Source organism: Cebus imitator, unplaced genomic scaffold (genome assembly GCF_001604975.1).
Source record: "Cebus imitator isolate Cc_AM_T3 unplaced genomic scaffold, Cebus_imitator-1.0 Scaffold289, whole genome shotgun sequence".
NCBI classification, from domain to species: Eukaryota; Metazoa; Chordata; class Mammalia; order Primates; family Cebidae; genus Cebus; species Cebus imitator.
The window spans coordinates 1,508,764-1,520,420 of NW_016107604.1; the positions used below are offsets into that span (position 1 = coordinate 1,508,764).

An 11,657-nucleotide genomic window follows, 5' to 3' on the forward strand; every position below is an offset into this window, starting at 1 on the left:
CCCCTCCCCCTGGGCTGCCGCCTGCATGGGGCTGGGGTACCGCTGCGCTATTCGTATAAATAAAACGGAGGCAGGAAAAAAGAAACACCTCCTGGAACAAAATAGATGCTCAAAAAATACCTGTTGAATGAATGAATTAGTAGAAGAGTGAATAGTGCCTTTCCTTCCATTTCCTCAACGATAAGATCTGTGTGAATGATCTCATGCTGGTGTGTGAATGTGATGAGAGCTCTAGGAGAAAGCTTTCAATTTAATCCCAAATTAGTGGAGAAAGGGAAAGCAAAGTCTTCAGAAATCTGTGAATTATCCAAAGCAGTTCAGGTGAATGGAAGGAGTTATAGGACAGTGGGTTAGAGACCAGGATTAAAGTCAATCTTTACCATTAAACGTTTGGGCAAGTTAACCTCTTTGGCCTTCAGTTGTATCATCTCTAGAAAGGGGGGAATTGGAATAAATAATCACCAAGAAAAAGTATATAGTGCTTTATAACTAAAAAATTTCTTTCACATGTATTACTGTAACCTATATAACCAGTTTGTTAGCTTACTCTAAAAGTAACTCCTTTTGACCGGGCGCAGTGGCTCACGTGTGTAATCCCAGCACACTGGGAGGCTAAAGCGGGCGGATCTCCTGCGGTTAGGAGTTTGAGACCAGACTGACCAACATGGTGAAACCCCGTCTCTACTAAAAATACAAAATTAGCCGGGCGTGGTGGCGCATGCCTGTAATCCCAGCTACTTAGGAGGCTGAAGCAGGAGAATCGCTTGAATCCGGAAAGTGAAGGTTTTCGGTGAACTGAGATTGCGCCATTGCACTCCAGCCTGGGCAACAAAAGCAAAACTCCATCTAAAAAAATAAATAAATAAATAACCCCTTTCTCCATTTGTTTCTTGCTATATACCCAATTTCCTGTTTGCTTCACAATTCCAGAGGCTAATCTTGAAACAATCCAGGCATGACCGTGGGACTGGCAGTTGCAATCTGTCCCCTTCCAAGAAGCAACTGGTACACAGTTAATCTGCAACCTGACCCCCAACGAGAGGATGCTAACCAGGTCTCTGGATGGTCAATTACTCAAGCTAGCCATCAGAAAATGACAAGAGGACTTGCAGCCTATGTACCCCTTTCCCTTAAAACCCCTTGAGCCAGCCTGAGAATTTGAGCTGGCTTTTTTGAGACTTGAGTGTGGCTATCTCCCAAGCTGCTAGCACTTGAATAAACCTGCTTTCCTTCCACCAAACCTTGCTTCCTGTGTGTCTGGCTTTTTAAGCAGTGAGCAGCTGAACCTGAGTTTGGTTACATTGTTTCTGATTCCCATGAGGCGGCCAGAGCTGGTAGGTAGATGTGAGAGAACAAAAAACCTTTTCTTAGTTGTTGCCGCTTGTAAGTTCTCACAAGACCCTCAGGAGGGTGGGTCCCACACAAGGAGAATTGTTGGTTTCTGAGCAAGTGATGGGGGACAGATTTGGACTTGTAAGAGGGTTAAATGGCTTTATGTAAGAATCAGCAGAGATACAAAGGACTGGGCAAGATCTGGTAGCAGAAAGCAGGAGAAGCAAAAGATGGGAGGTGGCAGAGCCCTGCTAGGAGAGGTCAGGAAGAGACATTCTTGTGGCAAAATGAGCAAGCGGGGCCTGAAAGAGAGAAATGGAGACATGGAGCTGGCTCTGTGGGTCATGATGTAAGCACTTTCTACATCTATCTCAGAAAATCCAGGTGGTTTCTGATGCTTTGGCCCAAATGAATGATCTCAGGAGCACAGAAATAGGTGTGGACTCCTGTGTGGAGGCTGCCAGAGGGGAGGGGACAGCCAGGATCTTGGACACATGACAGAGAAAGGAGAGCGAATGGTGCCTGAGAATAGGGCTCTGGCGCTGAAAGAGTGGCTTTTGTGGGTGGCCCCACCTGTTCCTTGACTAACTTCTTAAGGATATGGTATTGCCTATTTTTCCCCCCTAGTTATCACATGAAGGGTCTTTTTTGTTATTTTAATTTTTCACCCATTTGTTATAATTGGACACTCTATTGCCATCAGCTTAGTGATTACTTTAAGCAGGAAAGCCTTCCTTGGCTTGATAAAATGGTCATCATGTTTAAACTCCTTATGGTTGGAATGGAAGAAATCTAGAGCTTTTCCTCAGTGCTTTGACTTTGCAATTCAGTTTTTGATTTTTTACACCTAGTGTTATATCCCAGCGAGTTTAGCACACTAGGTAAATGAAAAGCACCTTTAATTCGCTTTTGGATAATTAGCACAAAGAGAAAATGGCTTTGCATGTCACGATGTGGCTTGGTTCAAACTGAGCGAATGAGAACAAAAGTCAACACTTCCATAGTTGCACAAACTTGTAACAAATAATTTTCATTTAATTTAAAGTGATAAATCTGGGTAATTATGTGATGATGGTTCATAAAACGATCAATCAAACTCGTATACATTTTGTAGCATCTCATGCATTACTGCAATTGGAGTATTTTAGGAAAATTTATTGTTTGAATTTTAAAATATCACTCCATTTTATCTATCAGCAAAAATGGGAAAACATATCTTTGCTACTTCTATTTAGTCAATTATTATAATGGAAGGCATTGGATAGTATCCAAGAAGAACAATTATAAATAATACAATGTAGACCTGCTTCCAATGTGTACTCCCTTATAAACTTCCAATGTAATTAAAATATAAATTGGATCTAGAATGGGTATAAAAATCCCTGTAAAAGTACAAGTTTGTCAGGAATAGATAACGAACAACGAAAGAATCCTTTCTACAGTTTATTTTGTTAAATTCATACATGAGCAGCTTCTTGAGGGTATCTCATGCAATTATTCAGACAAATTTATCCGGACATTACCCATCTGAGACAGTATGGTGTAAATGAGATTCTTTTTGAGATGGAGTTTCGCTCTTGTCGCCCAGGCTGGAGTGCAGTGGTAGAATCTCCGCTCACTGAAACCTCCGCCTCCCAGGTTCAAGCGATTATCCTGTCTTAGCCCCCCGAGTACCCAGGATTACAGGCGCCTGCCACTATGCACGGCTGTTTTTTGTATTTCGCTACTAAAAGTATCAACGGGGTTTTTGCCATGTTGGCCAGGCTAATCTTGAACTCGGGACCTCAAATGATCTGCCAGTCTCGGCCTCCCAAAGTACTGGGATTACAGGTGTGAGCCACCACACCTGGCCTCAGTAAGGTGTAAATAAAACCAAAATGAAGATGGCAAAGTTTGGAGGTGATTTAAAAAGCTGCATGTGTTCTTTTTGTTTGAAATGGAGTTTAGTTTCACTCGTTTCCCAGGCTGGAGTGCAATGACACGATCTCGGCTCACTGCAACCTCCGCCTCCTGGGTTCAAGCGATTCTCCTCCCTCAGCCTCCTGAGTAGCTGGGATTACAGGTGCCCACCACCACACCTGGCTAATTTTTGTGGTTTTTTTTTAGTAGGGACAGTGTTTCGCCATGTTGGCCAGGCTGGTCTCTAACTCCTGACCTCAGGTGCTGGGATTACAAAGCTGAATGCGTTCTGAACAGTGGAACATGATGCCTCATTCTAGTATGTTTAGAGGAAGCCACAGATTGGCTTTTAGACACTAAGCTTCACTATGCTCAGCTTCATTAGATGAAATTAATTCTCATGTGGACTGGGGTGCACCTTTCAAGAAGAGTCCTTTCTCAATAGCTTAGAAGCATTCATTTGCATCTCTTGGATTACCCATATTCTCTTTCAGCACAGCAATTTCCAGCTCACTTTAGCAAGTCATTTCATTTTTGGGAAAAAGTGCATTTCCCAATATATTGGGCCCTTTTGATCCCTGTTGGCTCAGAAGATCACAGTCAGTAAAAACATTTTTCTGAGGATGACAACAATCCAGAGAAAGGCAGGTGACTCTTAGAGCTGGTGTAACAAACAGTTCATGTTTCCAGATCATTTCCAGATGGGTGGGCAGTCAAGATGAAAGGAGCATTTTGAGAATTGATACAAATGAAAAGTTAATTAATATCATTATCTTACCGATGGACGTTTAGGTTGCTTGGAGTCTTTCATATTACAGATAATGTTGCAGTGGTACTTGTTTCACTGAGCCTACGTATAAGATTTTATCTAGAATATATTCCCATAAGTGGAACTGCTGGGTCAAGGGGCAGATACATCTTCAATTTTATTTATTTATTTATTTATTGAGATGGAGTCTCACTCTGTCACTCATGCTGGAGTGCAATGGCACAGTCTCGGCTCACTGCAACCTACCTCTGCCTCCCAGGTTCAAGCGATTCTCCTGTGTAAGCCTCCCGAGTCACTGGGACTATAGGCGTGTGCCACCACACCTGGCTTATTTTTGTATTTTTAATAGAGACAGGGTTTCACCATGTTGGCCAGGCTGGTCTCAAACTCCTGACCTCATGATCCACCCTCCTTGGCCTCCCAAAGTGCTGGGATTACAGGCGTGAGTCACCACACCTGGCTACATCTTCAATTTGCTAGATATTATCACGTTGCTCTCTAAGTGCCTATACAATTTGACACTTTCATTGGCAGGACATGACAGCTTCTGTTACCCTGCATCCTTGCCAAAACTGAATTATCTGAACTTTTAGCTTTTGTCCATCCAATGTGGGAAAATTATATTTTATTACTGTTTTAATTTGCATTTCTCTGATGAATAGTCATATTGGGTCATATTGGACATCTTTTTATGTTGTTGGGTTTTCAAGCTTCCTTTTTATGAGTTACCAATTCATATTCTGTTGGCTTCTTTTCCCCCCATTGATTTGTACAAGGTTCTTAAAAATATTCTTTTTAAGTTTTATGAGTTGTAAATAGCACCTCCTAGTCTGTGGATTTATTTTTCACTTCATTTTTTTGGTGCATTTAATAGTCCAGAAGTATGTAATTTTAGCATAGTTGAATCTATTGACCTTTTCCTTTAGAGTTTGTGCCTTTTGTAGTTTAAGAAATCCTGGCTGAGCAGGAACCCACATCTAGGAACAGAAGAGCCCTTTGCTCCTCCCTCAGAATGAATGGAGACCAGAAATCAGATGCTTATGCCCAAGAAAAGCAGGATTTTGTTCAGCACTTTTCCCAGATCGTTAGGGTGCTGACTGAGGATGAGATGGGGCACTCAGAGACAGGAGATACTATTGCCCGGCTCAAGGAGGTCCTGGAGTACAGTGCCATTGGAGGCAAGTATCACCGGGGTTTGACGGTGCTAGTAGCATTCCAGGAGCTGGTGAAGCCAAGGAAACAGGATGCTGAGTGTCTCCAGCGGGCCCTGACTGTGGGCTGGTGTGTGGAACTGCTGCAAGCTTTCTTCCTGGTGGTAGATGACATCATGGATTCATCCCTCACTTGCCTGGGACAGATCTGCTGGTATCAGAAGCCAGGCGTGGGTTTGGATGCCATCAATGATGCTGTCCTTCTGGAAGCATGTTTCTACTGCCTGCTGAAGCTCTACTGCCGGAAGCAGCCCTATTACCTGAACCTGATTGAGCTTTTCCTGCAGAGTTCCTATTAGACTGAGATTGGGCAGACCCTGGACCTCATCACAGCCCCCCCAGGGCAATGTGGATCTCGGCAGATTCACTGAAAAGAGGTGCAAATCTATTGTCAAGTACAAGACGGCTTTCTACTCCTTCTACCTTCCTGTAGCTGCTGCTATGTACATGGCAGGAGTTGATGGTGAGAAGGAGCATGCCAATGCCAAGAAGATCCTGCTGGAGATGGGAGAGTTCTTTCAGATTCAGGTTGGTTACCTTGACCTCTTTGGGGACCCCAGTGTGACTGGCAAAGTTGGCACTGACATCCAGGACAACAAAGGCAGCCGGCTGGTGGTTCAGTGTCTGCAAGAGGCCACTCTGGAACAGTACCAGATCCTATAGGAGAATTACGGGCAGAAGGAGGCTGAGAAGGTGGCCCAGGTGAAAGCACTATATGAGGAGCTGGATCTGCCAGCTGTGTTCTTGCAATATGAGGAAGACAGTTATAGCCGCATTATGGGTCTCATTGAACAGTATGCAGTGCCCCTGCTCCAGCCATCTTCCTGGGGCTGGTGCGAAAAATCTACAAGTGGAAAAAGTGACCTAGAGATTGCAAGGGTGGGGAGAGGAGGCTCTCGATAAATAAATTATCATGTAACCCTAAAAAAAAAAAGTGGCTCATACCTGTAATCACAGCACTTTGGGAGGCCGAGGTGGGCGGTTCACGAGGTCAGGAGATCCAGACCATCCTGGCTACCATGGTGAAACCCCGTCTCTACTAAAAATACAAAAAATTAGCTGGGGTTGGTGGCACGTGCCTATAGTCCCAGCTACTTGGGAGGCTGAGGCAGGAGAATCGCTTGAACCCAGGAGGCAGAGGTTGCAGTGAGCCAAAATGGCACCATTGCACTCCAGCCTGGGTGAAAGAGCAAGACTCCATCTCAAAAAAACAAGAAGAAGAAGAAGAAGTCCTTCCCTGCACCACAGTCATAAATGTATTTTTCTAAATTTGGTTCAAAAATTTGTAAAACTTTGTTTTTCCTAACTGGAATTGATTTTTATTGATTGTGTCTGTTCTCTATTGCTGCATAACAAATTAACACAAACTTTACATCTTACGACAGGACACATTTTTCAGCTCACTTTTTCCGTAGGTCAGGGGTCTGCCACAACGACATAGCTGAGTTCTCTGTTGAGGAGCTCATAAGATTGAAATCAAGTTGTTGTCTGTCTGCATGCTCATCTGGGACTGGAAGTCCTCTTCCAAACTAACATGGTTGTGGTAGAATTTGGTTTTCTAGCTGTATGACTAAAGTCTCCGTTTCCTTACCAGCTGTTAGCCACAGGCTCCTCTTCGCTTTTAGAGGCCATCCACATTCCCTTCCATGTGGCCTCCTCCATCTTTAAAGCCAAGAAGGAGGAACATGCCTTGTGTTGAATCCCTCTCATGCTTTGGCTCTCTCTCTGAGTCTCTTCTCGAGGAAAAGTCCCAGCTTTGTGTTTTTTGGTTTTTTGTTTTTGAGATGGAGTCTTGCTCTGTCGCCCAGGCTGTTGTGCAGTGGTGCGATCTCGGCTCACTGCAACCTCCACCTTCCAGTTTCAAGCGATTCTTCAGCCTCAGCCTCCCAAGTAGCTGGGATTAAAGGTGTCTGCCACCACCTGGCTAATTTTTTTGTATTTTTAGTAGAGACAGGGTTTCTAACATTTTGGCCAGGCTGGTCTTGAACTACTGACCTTGTGATTCATCCGTCTCGGCCTCCCAAAATGCTCAGATTACAGGCGTGAGCTACCATGCCCGGCCAGTCCCAGCTTTTTAAAGGGCTCACCTAATTTGGTCAGGTTAACCCAGGATAATCTCCCTATCTTAAGGCCAGGTGATTTGGGATCTTAATCTCATCCATCAAACTCCTTCACAGCACCACCTAGCTTAGAGTTTGACTGAATAATTGGGTGGAGGTGCGTGTATACCATGGGCCTAGCATCTTGGAAGCCATCTTAGAATTCTGCCTACCACACGGTGGAGGGTACTGATCCATATTTTTAATGCATAGATCACTGTTATTTTCATTTTGGATATATAAATCACATATAAAAGTAGAGACAATAGTTTCGTAGTTTCATGAACTCTCATGTTCCCAGCATCCATCTTCTGTGACTCCACATGGCCAATCTATGTCTCAACTCCCTTCCCCCCACACCCTACGTAATTTTGCAGCAGATCTAAGACATACCAGTTCATCTGTAAATGCTTCCATATGTATCTTCAAAGACAGGACCTCTTTTCTTTCTACCTGGAAGTGGCCAGACTCAAGGTTAAGGGTGTAGTCCTCCACTGTCAAGTCTGCCCAAGATTTCTGATACCAACTATAAGTTGGGGTGGGCCCGGGGGGGGTCCCAAAACCACCCTCCGTTTTAATAATTTGTGAGAAAGACTCATAGAATTCACCAAACCTAATACACTCACAGCCATGTTAATTACAGGCAAAGATTGCAAATTATAAGAGAGACATGGGGAAGAATCCTGGCTTGGGAGGGTTCCAAATATGAAGCTTCTGTGTCATCAGGGATGTGTGAGCCTTCCAGCATAGATATTTGGCAATACATACATAGACTACTGCCAAACCAGGAAGCTTGCATAAGTTTTGGTTTCCAGAGTTTTTACCAGGTTCATTATGTAGGCATGGTTGATGGAATTATTACCCATGTGGTTGAACTCAAGCTCCAGCCACACCCTACTTGCACAGGGCAGGCTGATATCATGAGGCTCAAAGCCCCAACCTTCTAATTATGTGGTTGGTTTTTCTGGCATGGCCAGGCGTCACCCTGAGCCATCTATTAGCTTAAACTATCAGGTGGGGGCTCAGGGGCCTACCATGCCTAACCAAGACACTCCTAACACTTGGGAAATTTCAAGGGTTTATAGGTTACCTCCCAGTAACTGAGGACAAAGGCCAGTCAAATTCCTTGTCTTTTCTTCTGTCTTTATTCCTTCATTCCTTCAGAACCACAATATCATTATCACACTTAAAAAAAATTAAACAATTCCCATTTTCATCAAATATACAATAAATGTTCTATTTTTTCCCATTGGCGCATTAAAACAACGAGTTTATATCTCAAATTAATGTCCTAACAAGCTTCACACATTGTACTTGGTTAATATGAATCTTAAGTTTCTTTTAGTTTATAGGTTTCCTTTCCCTTTTTTCCCCTTGCAATTTATTTGTGGAAGAAAGTGAGTCATTTGTTCTATAGAGTCTATCACATTCTGAATTTGCATAAATTACATAACTATACAATTCACCCACATACTGTTTACACTTAACATATTTGAATTATCTCAGCTAGAGCAGACAGTTCAAGCACACCTTGTGGTGCAAATTTCATAGGCACATTTCTAGAAACCGTTATGAAGCATTTAGTGAACAACTTGGTGACTTGGAAGCTCTGGAATATCTCTTCTAGTTCATCTTGATCCATCCTCCAAGCTTCACTGTATGTTGTCTTGAATTCATGTATACTCCAGTGCATGCAGGGTCCTAGGACTTCACGGCCTATTTCTACATGACAGACGCTTCATAGAGACCTGTTACTGTGGTGTTGCCAAGGGGTTTTGAAGAATGAAGCAAACTGGCATTTCTGTCTGTGACTTGGAACCATTTGTAACCTCTGCTCATAAAGAAATGAAGATTTGACCAACAAGAGCTCCAAGAGTGTTAGGGTCCACCTGAATGAGCTCTGGAAAAACTGGAACTCTGGTTGGATTGGAAAGCTGGCTTTCTGGGCCCTGGTGACCTTCAAGTCGGGATGTCACAAACCTATAGAATGCAACTCTAAAAAGCCCAGCTAAATAAAACTGTCTCTGCCTCAAAAACAGACATATCTTTTAAGAAAGGTCTTTGAGAAGTGTTTCAAGTGCTGAAATGGATGTGAGCTATCTAATTCTCTTCCACCATAAAGGCATTGGAATTATGTCTTCCTATGATATGACATCCCGTGAACAGTATCATTCTATTCAGTGCAGTTAATGGTAATGTTGAAAACCAAGCCCAAATAAGTGCCTTCAAAAATCCTATCGCAATTATCTTGCAATTGATGAATCCATAAAAGTCCTTTCTCTAAGACAGCTTCATTGTCATGTTTAGAGGAGAAATTGGCCCCCCATGATGAGTATGCATTAGGTGTTCCTAATGTATTTTTCAAGAGACAAGGCTAGGTCTTTCAATTGTGTCTTTGGTTCAGGTTTCTGTCCTGTTAAACCCAGTGTGAGGATGGGACCCATACCGTGATCCTTCCATGAATCCTTTTGTAACCAGAAGGAGCCCTTGGCCTATGGGAGTCCATGAAGTACTCAGACCAAATGCCAAAGTATCGGTGGACTTCAAACATAGGTTTACAAACTGATTTACCACAGTGTAGGAACTCAGAAACACTCATGGTCGTATCCCCTGAACCTAGAACTCTGTCCATCCTAAGATCTGTCCCTCCACCAGATGTCCAGTGATTTAGCTGTGAAGCCCAAAGGAACCAAGCAAGTTCCTTTTTAATTTAATTTTTTTTGTNTTTGAGACAGAGTCTCACTCTGTCTCCCAGGCTGGAGTGTAGTGGCATGATCTCAGCTCACTGCTGCAACCTCCGCCTCCTGGGTTCAAGCGATTCTCCTGTCTCAGCCTCCCAAGTAGCTGAAATTACAGGTGCCTGCCACCACGCCAGGCTAATTTTTTTATTTTTAGTAGAGATGGGGTTTCACCATGTTGGCCAGACTGGTCTTGAACTCCTGATCTTAGATAATCTGCCCACCTTCACCTCACAAAGTGCTGGTATTACAGGCATAAGCCATCATACCTGGCCTCCTTTTTTTATTTTTCAAGATAGCAAGTATTTCTTCCTTTCTTCCTTCCTCCCTTCCTTCCTCCCTTCCTTCCTTCCTTCCTTCCTTTCATCCTTCCTTTCTTTCCTTCTTTCCTTCTCTCTCTCTCTCTCTCTCTCCCTCCCCCTTTCTTTTCTTTTTTTCTAGCTCTGTCACCCAGGCTGGAGTGCAGTGGCATGATCATGGCTCACTGCAGCCTCAACCTCCCAGGCTCCAGTGATTCCCCATGTCCTGAGTAGCTAGGATCACAGGCATGTGCCACTACACCTGGCTAATTTTTGTATTTTTAGTAGAGATGGTGTTTTGCCATGTTGTCCAGGCTGGTTGTGAACTCCTAGTCTCAAGCAATCTATACATCCTGACCTCCCAAAGTGCTTGGACTACATGTGTGAGCCACTATGCCCAGCCAGACAGCAAGATTTCATCATGACAGGCAAATTCTTTCTGAGAAGCACTGGGCTGCTAACCATGGTGGGTTTCAAGGATGAGGTCAGTAGCTTTGTTCCTCCCCGGCTGCCATCACTGAACTCTTCATTTGAACCACCACGGTCAGTTTCTGGGAAACAGTTCAGACTGTCCAGTGGAGGGAAGCTGTATGCCTGAAGTAAGTTTCCAGGAGGAAGTGGTGCTCTGGAGGAGGAACTGCTAAAAGAAATCCTATGTTGGGAGCCAGCAAAGGGAAGGAAACTTGTAAGATGGCCCTGAAGATTTTGGCTGAATGCTGTTTGGCCATATGGCACAGGAAAGTAGCGGATGAGGCTGGGTTCTCAAGCAAACTATTGCTGGTGGGCTGAAAATGCCTCCTAAAGAGACTGCCCTGGAGAAATGAATATTGAGACTCAGAGGAGGAAGATTCTCTGTCTGAGAGCTTGTTACCAAATGAAGCTGAGTGGAATGTGGGAGCAAAGCTTTTGTGCTGTTGATATGGTTCATAAAAGACGGACTTGGATCCAGGTTCTGGGTCCCCATAAGATGTCTGTGGCAAATCATGGTGCTGCGATTTAGACTATTGCTCCTCTGGATAGCTTTTGCTGAGGGGAGCCCGGCAGGAGAGCTCTTTGTCGCTAGAAAGAACTCCTGGGGTTTTTCTTTTCAGAGGGCTGTTCCACGGCCACTGTCCACTCAGCCAGGAAATTGAGGAGGTGGTTACAGAGAGCTGGAGGGTGATACTCCAAAGGAATTGGGCTTTAGAAAGTTCCTTCCTTCCTTCCTTCCTTCCTTCCTTCCTTCCTTCCTTCCTTCCTTCCTTCCATTCTTTCTTTCTCTGTCTCTCTCTTTCTTTCTTCCTCCCTCCCTCCCTCCCTCCCTCCCTCCC

At 44.0% G+C, this 11,657-nt stretch overlaps 1 pseudogene; it reads left to right on the top strand.

The window, feature by feature from the left end:
* Positions 1-4,987: 4,987 nt before the first annotated feature.
* Positions 4,988-6,126, top strand: LOC108285082 (annotated as a pseudogene).
* The last annotated feature ends 5,531 nt before the right edge of the window (positions 6,127-11,657 follow it).